Here is a 15414-nt window from a genome sequence, read left to right as displayed (position 1 = left end):
GAAGAGTGATTCCAAATGGCCTTAATGGATAAATGGAGACTGAGCAGCAGCCATTAGTTGAAAGGGCTGCGATGCTGCAACGCAGCCGACAAGGCCCGAGGTCAGAAGCCATTCTTCACAAAAAACTAAGAAGGAAGCGGATGTATTGGAGAAGCATTCATCCCCTTTGGAGGCAAAAAGTGTCAAACATGATCTAAAAATGCCCCGACCCACCCTCCCTTTCTTTGTGTGATTCCATGGTGATGGCTGGCAAGCTCATGTCATTGTGGACCCGGCACACAAAAGACAAATCAGCATCTGACCGGCAAATCAGGAAATGAGACCTGCTGAGTACACACGCTGGTACTGACCATGCATAGAAAAACACACACACACACACACACACACACACACACACACACACACACACACACACACACACACAGGTTATAATGGACACATAATATTAATAACCCAAATCTACAAAACAAGCTTGTTTCACTGTGTCGTATATGGCATGCTTTTTCCGTGTTCATACTCATATTTGGGGATTACTTTGATCTGCTCCTGGCAGCCCAAAGTAATCACGCTGATCCAGAGCTCTCCAGTCGAACTGGCAGCATCAGCATTTGGGTTTATCGTTTAAGGACCGGCTGAGGATTTAGTCCAGCATAAAAACTGGATGATTTCAACTTGCCATTAGGTCAATTTTTCAACCAATCCAGCCTGAGATGACACTAATTATTTTTGATCTGGAACGAGCGAGAGCTGAGTGAGGGATTTTATGATTTTTTTAAGAAGGTATACATCTCAATTATACTTCTCATTTTTTGAGTCGATGGGGTCTATTTGGAGCAGACTTAGGCCTCTGTCCTAGTTTACTGCAGGATGGCCATCATTGGACTTTATCAAAAGCAAAATGGTCTTTCGCTAGAAAATGGCTCCCCTGCAGGAGATGAATGAGAGCCACTTGTCAAGCCCTCCATCTTGCACTTTATTCTGTTTTATGGCTCGGGGATGGAGCTCTGGCAGACCACACACACTCACGCACACACTTGAAGGCTGAGGCAGTCTCTGTAAATATTGACTGCATCGCATCCGATGCCCTCCAACTTTATCCTGACTCATGAGGACAACAGCACTCTGTCTTTCTGATACACTTTTTAAGTCAGTTTATTTTCCCAAAGGCAATATACTGAAACACACAGTAAAACTAAGAGACTCTGAGTCATAATAGAACCCCATAATTGAAATTTTAACAGAAAGAGCAACTTTACCCAGAAGGAACATTCTCGGAGTAAAAAGGATATTAATAAAGTGGATATATTATATAATGGAAAATTCACATTATAATTGTATGCAAACTGCTGCTCACTTATTAAGTGTGAAATGACATATTTGGGTACGTCGTTTATGTGTCTTTTTCTTTGTCTCATTTGGTTCGTGAATTTCCACACCCCTTTTAGAGTCTTCCAACAATCAGTAAGTGAGGCAGTGATCAGGAGAGGATGAAATAACTAGGCGTGGCATGCTGTCACAAGTGGGCGTGGCTTAATGGCAGCATGGTCTGCTCTAAACTGCATTCATGGAAGTAACCCATGGAGCTCCTGCTACGTAAATTTTTGTCTAATGTTACATTCCTGGCATGTTTGATTCCACAACAACTGTACAGTATGTGTCACTTGACCAATGCAACCTGCACTGGCCCCTACTGGTTTGGAGGTTATAACAAATACAGTTTTTGACAGTATTACAAATGAGTGAGTGTGAATGCTCATTTTGTGTCTCTTCTTTAATCACCTTAATTCATCATAGGTTGAAACGAGAATTCTCCTCCTACAATTTTACCGGGTCCTTGCTCCTGGCTATGTTTGTCCTGCTGATGTTGGGGTTAGGGAGTAGGAATGGAGAACGGTCTTAAGGGGATTAGAGAAGTGAGCAAGGGAGGTTGATGCCGCAGCGGTGGTTTGTTTGGGTCTTGCATTCGTCCTCTGCACATCTGCTCCTCGCTGCTCTTTTATTTGCCCTTTCTGTTTTAACTACACACTTTCTTTCCCTTTCATTGTATTGTCTGGCCGTTTGTTTGACTCCCCTCCCTCCCTCTGTGTGTCACACGCACACACATTCAACTGCGCATTAAATCCAGTGTTACGCATTGCCACCAAGTGCTGGAAATATTTGATCCACCTCCTTCTCTAGATCTACAAAGGAATTTCAGGTGTAAAGTATAAAAAGCGTGAAATGAGTTGGGATATTATCAGGATTATATTATTTCTACCAGGGATTTCAGTGTATGTAGTCGTTTCTTAAAGTAAAGTCTACACACCCCTGTTCAAATGACTGTTTTTGTGATATGTGACATCATGATTCCCCCATCATTAAATTGACGCTATAAATTGAATATAAAAAATCTATTTTGAGAATGTGCTTGCAAAGGGGTGTGGCTAACATGGCAATTTATTAAATAGGAGTGAGCACATGCCACCCTTTAAGATGAAGAACCTCAGATAAATTCAAGCAGTTGGTTTTCCCTGACATTATTCTGATTTCCTCCACCTTGTCCAAGGCCCTGGTTCTGGCTGAAGAAAAACATCCCAAAGGCATGATGTTAAAAGACACACTTGGAAACTTTTTTTTCTTTCTGGACTTTTAAAACACCCTCCACCCCCTTTCTCGGTTCATCCAAACTGGCACACCCTTCACCCACGACCAACCTCCCTCCCCTCTCTCCCTTTTTTGTGAGTCTCTCTGATGGGATGTCAGTCGAGGATTGGAGCTCGTGAGAGTGGATGTTGGAGGGAGCTAGAGAATTTTCATTCACACTCACTGCACGTCAGAGTGATCCGGATTTTTTTTTTTTTGTGCTGAGGCCTCTTGGATATTACACTTGTCGGGGAAGAGGTCAATGGGAACTGAAGGATGCTGACACTTTGAGGTCTGTTTATTTGGCTATTAGTACTGAATGTTTGTAAATGCTCTTGTATCTTTATAGCTGTATTTAAAATAACAATATGCATTGCTCTTGCTTGCCAATGAAGAGATGTTTTTAAATGTTCATTGTCTACCAACTGGTCCTTTTTTTCCCTCTCTTTGTTGCACTCTTACAAGCTGTTGTTTGCCTTGAAATACTGCTGGCAGCATTAAAATAGGCAGGTTTTTGTTGTGCACACAAACACTCCAAAAAGCCTGCAAGGCTGTCTGTGAATGCCACCTGGGGAAATAGTCCCATTCTCGGTGGACCTCGTCAGTCTGCGCTTGTGTGTGATGCTAGCAGGCTTGCACAGGAAACAAGAGAGATTTAATGTAAGGAAGTAGAAACAAAACATGGGGAGGAAAGTCAAAGGAAAAAGGGTCTGTGTGTTTTACTGTGTTGGAAAAGAACATAACTCTGACTGTGTGTCACCACACCAAACTCTGCTTTTGTTTCACAGGAGCTCACAGATGGGCTCATTCAGACAGCAGGCCAACGCAGACACACACGTGTGTGTAGAGGGGTGGCTTAACACTTGTGAAGCTAAACATCCAGTGCTCATATTAGGGTCGTCTGCTCTATATAATGAAATAGAAGATCATTTAAATTTTTTTAATTAAGAATTTGGCATTAAATTGGCACAGAATTGCAAATCACAACCAGAGCTGTTTCGAATAGTATATCTCACAAGTTGTTTTGCTGCAGGACAGCAATTGAAAATTGATTGAAAATATGAAACAAAGTAAATCTCTATTATTTAGATTACGACACAAAATCCTGATTTTTAAACTGTGGACTAGCTGTGATTTATTTTTTATTTTTGTTACAGGCCAAATGGTTTCCTGTTACAACTCAAACCATAACATTTTATAATCCCATCATCATATTAAGACATATTTTTACTGTCTAGTGAAACCCTCCAAATGTCCAAATTAGCTCAATTTCACATTTTCACCAATCTATAGCCTTGAAAAATGGCTTTCTCTCTTAATGCTGCCAAATTCTTTCCAAATTCTGCCTGACACCAGTGATATGCCTGACGAATGATTGATAACCCCCACCCCAGCTCCCGCTGTGACACACCAGGTAGATGGATTTCATTTAGATAGCATTTCACGTGGCTAACATCAGAGGCGAGACAGCTGACTGAGCAGACGGGACTGATGGAGGTGGGATTAGGAGCCAAAACACACGTTTGACTCACACTGACATTGAATGAGGCCAGACTGTGGTGCACAGTTGTGCTGGGATATAAAGCACTCGTTGCATGCATGGATTTGGTTGCAGTTTTTAGTCCGTCAATCCCCCCACCGGGAAATGATTGTTTTGATCACAGTTAAATTAGATAGATACAGAAATGGATACTTTATTGATCCCCTGGGAGAAATTAAATCCTCAGCAGCAATAAACACTCGTTTAAATAAATAAATAAATAAATAAATACATAAATAAATAAATAAATACATAATGTAATAAATAAATGAATAAATGATAAAAAAAAACAATGCATTGAGGAGGGATTACAAAACTGTTTAATCTAAATAAGAAAAACAATAACAATTTTATGTTGGTTGTATACAGTTAACTAATAAATATTGGCTGGGTGGCGATTAGTCAAATATTTAGGATTGTTGGAGGTAGCGCTTTAGTTTAGCATCACAAGATAATGCTCACAATGATATTTATATTAATGGTACACGACTTTGGGTTCTGCATCTGTCGGAAAACGAACCTAGTTGAGGGGGGATGTCTTGGACTGCGTCCCGAGTGAGGCTCGGCCCGGGAGACCGGGCAGTTGTCCAGCTAAAGCTAACGACAGGTGCTTGTTGGATGGGGTCACAGCTGGTAGCGGTGATTTTATTTGAGAAATGGGACACTTCCAGGAGGCCGAGATTAGATTCCAACATTTGCTGGGAGTTGATCTCCTTCTGTGCAAAAAATAAATAAAAAATCAAACTTTATGATCTTCCCTTTTGTATATTCCTTGTATTAAAGCTTTCAAGCGTTTGCTGGAGGAAGTCCCCCACAAAGTGTCCTTTCCAGGACTATTATTGGACAGTATGTCAAGATAGAGCATCAGGGTCATTCCCCGGGCCTGTCGGGACTTGCCAAAGCTATATTTATTCTACTGTATGTGCATGTGACCATGCTCATTTGTTTGTAGTAGGAACCACTTCTGGGTGTGTTTTTGTTGTAGTGACCAACAAAATTTGCTGTTATTCTTTCTATTGGTAAAATTGAGATAAATCAACAGCACTTGCTAATTCTTGATATTAATAGTTTCATTTGAACTGTAACAGTTTGTTGAAATTACAATCTCTTTTTATATTAACCTTAAAAATATGACGATCGTTTTATCATTTTTTCAAAATGCACCAGAAAAGTGAAGCATCTCAGTAACTGCCACTAACGACCCGAACTAAACTTAGCTCCTCCCTTACACACCAAATTCTGCTCTCCGTATCACTTCAACCTTAAAACCAGCTACTCAACCACCTTTAATCCATCCAAAAAATTCAAAATAATCCCTTATAGTGTCCTCCTGTGAGCACAATCTTTACCAGGCAACAAAAAAGTATCAGGACTGTACAATTGTGTACCCCCCCCTTCATCCAAAGAGATGACACAATCAGAGAGGTGGAACGAAATTGAAAAAGAGAGCGGTTCAAGAAGCAGCTGGTCCTCCCCTGGTGTAGGAGGGCGTGTGTGTGAAATGTAATCATTCCACTGCTGCGCTCCCATTATTGCTATCAAACCTGTAAATCACACACACATAGAGACAGGGTCCCTCCCTCCGTCCCTTTTGCACACAAACACTTTGTCCAGCTACGGGGGTTGCTCTTCTGCCTCCTTGTCAGATTGCTACTATTGGTTACACATTCTCTTTAAAGCGCCGCTTTGATCCGTCAGAGATGCTGCGGGGGACTTTTAACTGAGATGAAGGGTGATTTGAAGCTGCTTGTGATTTCAAGCATGTCATCACCCATATTCAATTCTAATCAAATTAGGGCAGGATTTAATGGAGCATGATACCCCCCCCTGACTGACAATGTTGTGATACTTTGTGTCAAACTGGTGTCTTCAACAGTAGAATGAAAGATGAAGGAAATTTGTAGGTGTGGAGAAGTGGAGGTTCAAATTAGTGAGAGCATCAAGGCAGGGCAGTGCAGAGGGCTGAGTTTGAAGTTGGGGGGGAAATACAGACAAAGAACATTATATATATATATATTTTTTTTTCCAGGCCACTGCAGGGAACAATTTGCAGAGATTTCCCTTGAGTGTGCGTAGATTCTCTTCCTTTGGCCCTGATTGAGACGTAAGTAAGTCGTATTACATTCTAGAGCAGGCCCATCTGAAATTCCGGAACACAGAAAATGCAGTTTTGAAAAGTTACTTTTGAGTAAAACAATACCAAGGCCAAGATTCACCAGGTTGAGGTGCTTTCAGTTTAAACTAGCTTTCAAACGCAAGAGTGGGCGGTGTTGACAAGCTGTGTTAGACTTTAAATGACCTTAAATGTGTCCGAAAAGGTGCTAGTCTAATTTGTGGTGGGTGAGGCAGTAAATGTGTGAGCGAGCAGTCATTTCAAATAGATTTCCAAGAGGAACGCTTGAGAAGCTAATTAAGAAGCAGATGATGTGTTAATCAATCTGATAGACTGAGAGAATCTAATCTCCCTTTTTGCTGAAATACTCAATACCATCCATTCTCATGAGTGTTTTTTGATGAGCTCAGCAACTGTTTTATTCAATGAGCAGATAGGAAGTAAAAATGCAATAAAAAAATCAAGTTCAGGGTAGTCCAAAATGGGTCCTCAAGGGCCGCTATGCTGTTACCCTCCTCTAGCATACCTCATTCAAATAATCAGGATAATTCATGCAAAATCATTTTATGCAAGAATTCAGAAAAGAAAAGAACTCCTTGAGAAAGCAAGACAGTCAAGTGTATGCAAGCCAAGGTCAACGTGGCACCCAATTAACGACAATGCTGGTCATTAACTATTCATGCTTCAGTTTTTGGACTTGTGTCGGCATATCAGCACAATGCAAGTAAACCATCTGTTCGCTGGGCTCAGGCACATCTTTTGTTTTTGTTGTACGTCTGCGTGCAAATGCGACAGCTGCCTCGTGTCCGACCTGGAGAGATTCCAGGCGTTGCTTTTTGTCTGGCTCGTCCGCCAGTTGTCTTTATCGGACACTTGTCTTGACAAAAGTGCGCTCCGTTGCAAAACTCTTAAGCTTGAGGGACCCCACGCGCCTCCTTATTTTACTGGAGAGGGTGTAACTGTACCTCTCGACTGGAGTAGGTGGGCTGGGTTCAGGGGTCTGGAGAGTTGGGGGGGGGGAGGGACAAAGAAAGACGGCGAGAGAGATGTAAAGGAGTGAGCGGATCCAAGCAGAAGGGTTGCCATGGTTACGGCAGAAGCATATGAATGAATGACATCACAGCGGCGGGGAGGTGGAGAGTGTGAAATTGATTTGGTGGCGGAGCGCAAGGGAGGCGGCTGTCGTTGGGGTTCCGGCAGTCGGGCGGGCAGGCGTACATTTCTCCCTCCGTGGTTCTCCGCTGGATGGACTTTTCCCCGTAAGTCTTTTTTCCAAAACCTCGCTTCTCCTCTCCTTTGCAAGTGATGGAAACGTTGATGTGTATGTTTATGATTGTCGTGATTCTTCGGGGCTGCCACTTGGGGAATGAAAGAAAAAGCAGATATGCCAATTGCAGATCTAAATATATAGTTTGGTGTGGAAGAATGTATGTGTGTTTGTGTTGGGGCTGGGAATGAACAGCTGATTGTGCAAGATTGATTTCAGCAAGCGCTCATGACAAGATTTGTCCCGAGTCTCACAAGTTGTTATGCCGTGCTTGGCTTTCGTTTACAGTGAAGTCATTTTAGGGAAGTTTCGTGCTAACTTCTCCCGTCGGCGAGTAAACCACAAGGTCAATCACTTGCCCTTGGCCGTACCAAACTAGCTCCCTTAAGTTAACAGTTGTTTCTCATCTCGGAGTGCCACCCTGTGGTGGCTTCGCCGGCAACGCCACGGCTATTCATCTGGCTGTGTGATTGATGACCCAGTTGACCCAAGCTGACCCTTGAGGGACAAACAACTGAAGTTGAAAGGGAGGGGCTTGATAGAGGTCACTACAAAACCAGCCGGCAGACTTTAACTGTCTTTTTTTTCCCCCCTCATCTTGGCCACCATCCTGAATGAGGAAAGGGATTACATTAGGGATGAAGGGCTCAGCATTTAGATACGGGATGCATAATCCGTCCCCGGGACTACCAGCTGATCAACAGCTCTGTTGGTCTAACTGTAGTGGGTGACGTTGAGCGTAAGATCCAAAGCATCACAACACACTAACTGGAAGACGTTGAATGTTTTGGGCCTCCTTGGGCAAGATTGTGAGAACAGCAGCGTCAGATTGTGTCTGGGGAGAAATGCAACGGCAATGAATTTGCATAGCCATTTGCATGAAGTCATTTATCTGCCGTCGCTCAACGCTGAATATCCTGTTTTCTCTGATCTCGCAACAACCAATTGCACTTGATTATGCACCACTGTGGCTTCAAGGCACATGTTCTGCATTTCGATGCAGACTTTCATGGCTAAGACTTGTTGGAGTTCGAGAGCAGTTGTGAATATGCTTTGTGCACACAAGGTTGGTTATTAGTGCTTGGCCTCGATGGCCATGCTGTAAACATGAAAACACTCCATCTCAAGTTTAAGGTTGTATGAAGGGAAGGTTGCTGAAGTCTTCCCATTTGTTGCCATTCTTGTCATACATGTATAAACACAAGTTAACCACTGTCGGTGAGAAAATATAAAACCATGAAATTAGAGATGCAACAATTAATTGATTAATCGACAACTAATCAATTGAATATAAGTATGTCCAATTTTTGGGGAATTTCAATTGGGAAGAATTGACAATCAAGATGATTTCACTTGATTAATCTACTTTTGGAATACAATTTGAAAAAAGGTCAAAGAAAAAGTTATTTTGTTGTTGCTTGCCAGACTGTTGATACCCTTCTGAACATTTTTTTTTCTATTTACAACTTTGCCATTACTCCACGTTTCGCCTAAAGTCAGCGAGGATAAGATGTTCATTTCATTCACAGTAGGTATCTGCGAGAACATGGCTACACCCGGATAGTCGCAGCTGTGAGCACAGCACGGTGACATAAGCCGAACGATGAGCATTGCCTTACTCACAAATTCACTTTGTGTTCGGCAGTAGTGACTCAATCTGCGACTGAAAATGGTTTCTATAGTCTCCCATTGAGCATTGATAAAAGCTTTGCAATGAAGGATTCACCTAAGGAACATATACCATGATACTTGTAAAATACTGTAAATCACTTTTACCAGCTTATTGAAAGTGAGAAGCCTGGTGCACCCTCGATTGGTCACCAGTCATTCTCAGGGCACAAACTTCAGTCACATTCACACAAATGGACGATTTAGAATCACATTTCATTGCATTCTTTTTGTGATAGAAGTTAAATCCATCATGCCCTAATTATTGCTGTCATAAACTGCTCTCTTCAAATAAATATGAATGCTGCTCTTTGAAATACTGTCATCATTGCATTTCTAATTTAAGACAAAAGTTTAGAAGGCGGGCTGCCATAAAAGGCATTTTGTTGAAACCCATCTTTATGTTCAGTACTCTTCATATCGTGTCATCATCCTTCTCCCTGCAGGCAAAGATAATTGGAAGGCCATATGCAACTTTTAGAAATTATAATTACTGTTGAAACACCCCTGGGGCTGTGGAATTGACTAAACTAACAAAACAATAAATTGAGGGGTGATAGGCATCAGTAGATCCACTAAAGTAAAAAAAAAAAAAATCTCAAGACGTTGGCTAATTCTGTTCAAGAGTCTTGTTGAGGACTAATGGGGAAAGCCCCACCCCCTCCCTTTTTTCTTTTATTTTGATGCCAACAAATTACAACAGGAAATTGTATATTCTAATGAAAATTGTACAACCACTTATCTGCCTTAGATTCTCAAGATGATTATATTTCCATTATACCTTTTGGGAAGAAAAGAAGTAATTATTGGTTAGCCAGCAGAGCCCCCCCCCAACACAAACACACACAGGGGTGACAAACTCATTACAGTATAGACTACACAACATACTGATAACTGGCTAGATTTGAAATCAGAGACTGGTAAAAACAGTTTAAATATTTAAAAAAGATGAATGCTAATAAACATTTCTAACAATTTTTCTATTTTTTTGAGTCAAGACAATTTGCAATTTTAGTACTGACACGTGAAGTCGATGCACAATTTATCTGTGCGGGCCACATAAAATGATTTGGCGGGCTGTATCTGGCCCCCGGGCCTTGAGTTTGACACCTAGGCTCTACAAGGTCCACATTCAGAAATAATGCAAAGGGGGAAAATCCGCTCATTAAAGTGGTAGTCGTTTCATCCAAAGTGTGGGGTTGGGTCTATTTTGCTTTCATTAACTGTAATTTTAAATGTTATCTGTTGTTGATATTTGGAGGTTCCTCTTGCATTGCTTTTGAGTGCAATTCAGTACACAAACTACTGAACTGAATAGTGTGTTCAAAATTTTTAAAATTGCCTGGTATAAAGAGTAAATATTTGTGTAAATATGTCAAATATGATGAATAATTAACTCAAAGCGATCTCTCTTTTCATGTTTAATGCATTAGCTGCAAAGCCTTCTCACCCGCCTTTGGCTTTGCCATAATTGGGGAATCTTCAGCAGCCCAAGTCATGCAATATTTGTGTGGTTTTATAAAATAAAAAAAATAAAAAGACTATAATGATCCTAGCAGTGTGCAGACTCTTAAGTGTTGATGTGTGGTGGTAACACAGTCGCCTGAGGCCGATGCTGACAGGATGTCAAGCATCAAAGTCAACATAGTCGTCATCTTGGATAAGAATGATGGTGTGTTCTTCCACTGTAGGCTAGCTACTGTTAGAAGAAATCAATTTTCTTTTGTCAATCTGAACTATCTGTGAGCCTGACTGTGTTCTGGTGCGTGACCTAATTGTAGCAGCACCAAGGTAAAAATTATGAGGATGTGACTTGCACCCATTACTTGCTCACTGCTGCACGAGAGATTTGTCGTCTTGCCTTCCAGCGTTGTGTTCCATCCCGAGACCTTGTGCCACCTTGTATTTGCAGCAGGCGCTAATAGCAGGGTTTTGTCTATTTTAAGATACAGTTGATAGTGTGTTTACCGTTGGATAATAGCTTCAGTATATTAAATGAAGCTGTAAGTCGGTTTGAAAGTAAATCAATGCGTATTATCCACCCAGCGTTTTCTTGTCTATCGTTTATCTTCACTGATTTATAAAAATGGTTATAAATCTTATTTTGTTTTTGCTTTTTTTTAATGGAGAGTAGCCATTTTTCATAGAAAAGACTTATTGATGTGTTATGAGATTTTTTTTAAAGGATTTTTGCGCTTTAAAAAAAAGGTTATTTATTTTTAATGGCCATTAGTTATATGTGCACTATTGGCCCAGTCCATTTGCCCTGCTAATAACGTGGTCCATTTTACATGTTAGTACGTCTTGTACACATTAATTGTTCTATTTTGATGACATCATACCTGTAAGATGCAGTCTGTCTGCAAATAGTCGATCTGCTTCCATTCCATTATATTCACTTTTTCCATCCTATGATGTATTTCCAAATTCAGCCACATGTGAGCACATACACGCACACACAAACAAAACATACCAGTATCACTTGAACCTTGTTGTGTAAATCCAATCCCAGCTGTGGTGTGGTCATAAATTTCACTTTGGGGGAGCTCGAGTGCAAAGCCAAATCCAAACAATTATTCCACACACTTGCTCTAATGTCATGTGACATTTGGATCTCAAAGCATGACATTTTCATAGTCACATCCACCGCTGTGAGCATGTGGTGTCATTGCTGGGGTGTTTGGGGGGGAGTGGGTATTGTTCCCCCACTGCAACCGAGGTGTGAGTTTCTGCGTCTTTGCGATGTGCCTATGCATTATTAATCGGGCGCAATTTTAGTGCATGCTTGTTGGGGTTGTCTGTGAATCCAGACATGAACTCACTTTATACTCACTTAGTTCTCGCCCTTGTAACGGCGCCGTTTGTCACACATTTCTCTGACCTGATTTCCAATGACAGGAGTTGCTCGAGCACATAAGCACACTTTCATTTTTCCAATCTGTGCCTTCCTTTCCCCTGGTTCCCTTTTAAAATGGCTCTGTAGCTTCACTCTCTCCTCTAAATAAACCTCACCTGCCTTTTGTGTGCTTTTTATCACTTTGACAGATTGGCTCATATTTTCCCAGCAGAAAATGCAACAAAACATGCAGTTGAGTACAATGCACATCACGTTTCTTAAATGTGGATCACAAATCAGTTTTTGTCAAACTGTTCACACAAGGGATGGGCATTGGCTACGGTGAATTTAATAATCAATCGTTATCTTTAGCATTGAGCAGAACAGTGCTGGATTCAGCTCTGCTACCTTTAGATGATGTCATGTTGTGCTTCAGACTTCACCAGTGTCTGCTGGCTGGTTGCATGGAGCACTCCTAATTAGTTAAAGATGCAATTAAACAATCAATTCCACACAATGTGCGGAATGTAATTGCACTGGACAGAGGGTATTTTAGTCTTTCCAAATTAAGATGTAAATGAAATGAAATCTGGATATGTTTAGTTAAACAGAATGCTGTGAATTGGTTATTTTGAATGATAATAGGTTAGTTGTAGAGAATATTGCCTATTGTGCTTCGACAGTAGCATTTTTGGGGGTATGGGGGGTGTGGGGGGGTCTCTGCCTCACGTTCTCACCCTCCTGCATGCAAATCGTCTTTCAACTACAAAGCTTCCCTATTCATTCCCTTTTGAATGGAAGAGCTTGACCTACAGACACACTGACATGGGAATGCGGACGCACACTGCTACAGTAAGTTCAATGTGTGTGAGTGTTAACATAGGCGTACCGGCCTCAAACTAGACAATATAGTAGCAAGGCACACTTAACATTCCAATCCATTTGTGGCTAGTTTAAGACCGACTGACACGCTCTTAACCTGTCAGTGCGCCAACAGCCGCACTGCAGCAGCTTCTCTCTCTCTCTGTCTCTCTCTCTGTCTCTCTGTCTCTCTCTGTCTCTCTCTCTCTCTCTGCCTCTCTCTCTCTGTCTCTCTCTGCCTCTCGTTCTGCCTCTCTCTTTCTCTCTCTCCCTCTTTTTCTTTCTCTCTCTCCCTCTTTTTCTTTCTGTCTCTCTCTAATTATTTTCTCCCTTCATGTAGGATCTTCTTCTTCTTCACCGTGCTGAAGCAACATTTTCGCCATTCTTATCGTTTTTCTCCGATATGACCTTGTCTTCTCATCTGTCTTTGTGCAGGGTCAGGAGGCCCAGTTAAATGAATAAAACTAATTAAATGCACCCCCTCCTGCAAACACACTCATAAACGCTCTTCGTTTGCATTTGCATGTGTGTGTGAGTAACAGTGAAAGATAAGGGAACCGGCATCTGCGCGTGTGTGGAGGTGAAGAACATTGCGTCATCGGGGGTGTGTTGAGCGGGAGGTGGGCTGAGCCGGCTGTCAGTCAGTGACGCGGGGGACACGTGTGACGGTCATGGCTGGGAAGATGCTGCGCCGCGGCTCTTCTGCTGCAGGCGAGGAGCTCTAGGAGGCAGCTCACTCGCTGGATGTCACAGGCAGTGTGTGTGAGCGTGTGTGTGAGCTGCAATCGGAGCTTCTGCTGCTGCTTGTGGTCAATAATGCAAACACAAGGAGGGCAATTATTTGGGGGGGATAGTGTGCAGGAAGCCAGATGAATAATGCATCCAGTTTTTGCTGGAACCTGTAGCTGCTGATTGGGACGCCAGCTTGACCGGCTTCAGCGCTGTCCTTCCTGCCAGATTTCTTCCTAACTGATGGGACTCCTATAACTCCAAAATGTCTCACTATCATTTCATCAAATGCTGTAAGTAGCCTATTTTTATTGATTAATATATATATGGAGAGAGAATAGGATGCTTGCTCTGAAATCCAAGTACCTGCAAAGCCATCAAAACTTCAAACGTCTCTTTCCTGTGTGGGTATGCGCTGCAGAGAAATGGCGTGTGAGAAATTGACCGGCGAATTGCGTCAGGTAGCAGCAGCAGAGGGAAAGCGGCGCTCCAGTGACTGGGCTTTCTTTTCAACACTAGAGCAGACTGCATGAGAGAACCAGTGATTTTGAGAAACGTTATTGGCAGACAAGGGATGGAAAAGATGACTGACGTGCGGCCAAGAGGTGCCGTGCCGGCCGGGATGAGTGATGGGAAATGTTGCAGGGGATGAGACTCTGCAAATCCTTCTAGTACATCAAAAGCAGTGATTGCCGGTCTTATTAGCTGCAGCCTGCACGGAATGTTTCACATTCAATCAATAACTGATAGCCAGCTGAATGAGAGAGTAGAAGCTGCTTTTTTTCTCCCCCCTTTCCCCTTCCATTAGATGCCCTGTCCTTCCGCTCTCCTTCACATTGCTGCTGTCTGGAGCAATTCATACTTGCATTTCTACTCGTCTCAGGTCTACTTAACCATTCATACATGGATTTTATTTTGATTATTATTATTTTTTTATGGGGAGGGTGACCTTGAAATTGGTGTCAGCAGTAAGCTCTTGGCTTTAAGAGGAAAAAGTTGAATGTGGGTTGAATTTGATTTGACCAATATTTAACAGAAGGTGATGTCAGACATTCCGTTCTAAAGAGTGCTAGTGGCATATTATACATTTTGTCAACCAATGACAACGTAATCACGGCTTTTGAATGAAGCATTTGGGCAAACATTATGTTTTCTTCTATTTGGACCACCACACATTGCCTTTCGTCAAACAATGCATAACGCGGTCTCAACCCCCAAACCAGTCTTTGGTAGTTCCAAGACTGACCTTTGTCGATGCTTTTAATGTACCCATAATTGACTCTGAAATGTTTTTTGACATTTTTATGTACTATAACTACAATTATCATGATATAGTGGTTTCCCCTCTTGAAATTTTGCACCCTCCAAAAAAATGGCTCCCATTATTGCAAGACGAGCGCTCAATCATGCGCTTTTCCTAAAGTGTTAGTCTGCTACTTCAGTTCCTGAATGTTTGAATCCAGTTTGCTCCCATTAATCATGTTTCCATTAGCAAAGACATTTGCGTATGACTTGATTTCAATAAATTTACCAGACTATTCAATTTCACTCTAACACAACCAAGTCTTCTTGATATACCATATCTTTTCATATTTAATGAATATTGCCTGCATATGCCACGATCTTGAGGATGAGTCATGTCCGCATAAATGCACGGCGCAATTTGACGTCCGTCATACGCCGCTAATAAACGGCGACCATGCGACAGCAGCCTTGAGTGCGGGGTGATGGTGTGAAGGACGTCCAGCGAGCGGGCCAAGCTAAAGAAATGATGATTG

General features: G+C 42.0%; 1 protein-coding gene across 1 annotated transcript in view; it reads left to right on the top strand.

Moving 5' to 3' along the window:
* The first annotated feature begins 2675 nt into the window (after nucleotides 1–2675).
* Nucleotides 2676–15414, top strand: part of myo16 (myosin XVI) — a 67012-nt gene continuing 54273 nt past the window's right edge. Inside the window, exon 1 of the mRNA XM_085920823.1 lies at nucleotides 2676–2914. The gene's annotated coding sequence lies outside the window, so the exon portion shown is untranslated. The remainder of the gene's footprint in view (nucleotides 2915–15414) is intronic.

This window comes from Syngnathus leptorhynchus, chromosome 9 (assembly GCF_054491065.1).
Source record: "Syngnathus leptorhynchus isolate UIUO chromosome 9, UIUO_Slep, whole genome shotgun sequence".
Taxonomy (NCBI): domain Eukaryota; kingdom Metazoa; phylum Chordata; class Actinopteri; order Syngnathiformes; family Syngnathidae; genus Syngnathus; species Syngnathus leptorhynchus.
The sequence above is the reverse complement of the archived record's forward strand: the minus strand, read 5'-3'. Positions and strand labels throughout refer to the sequence as shown.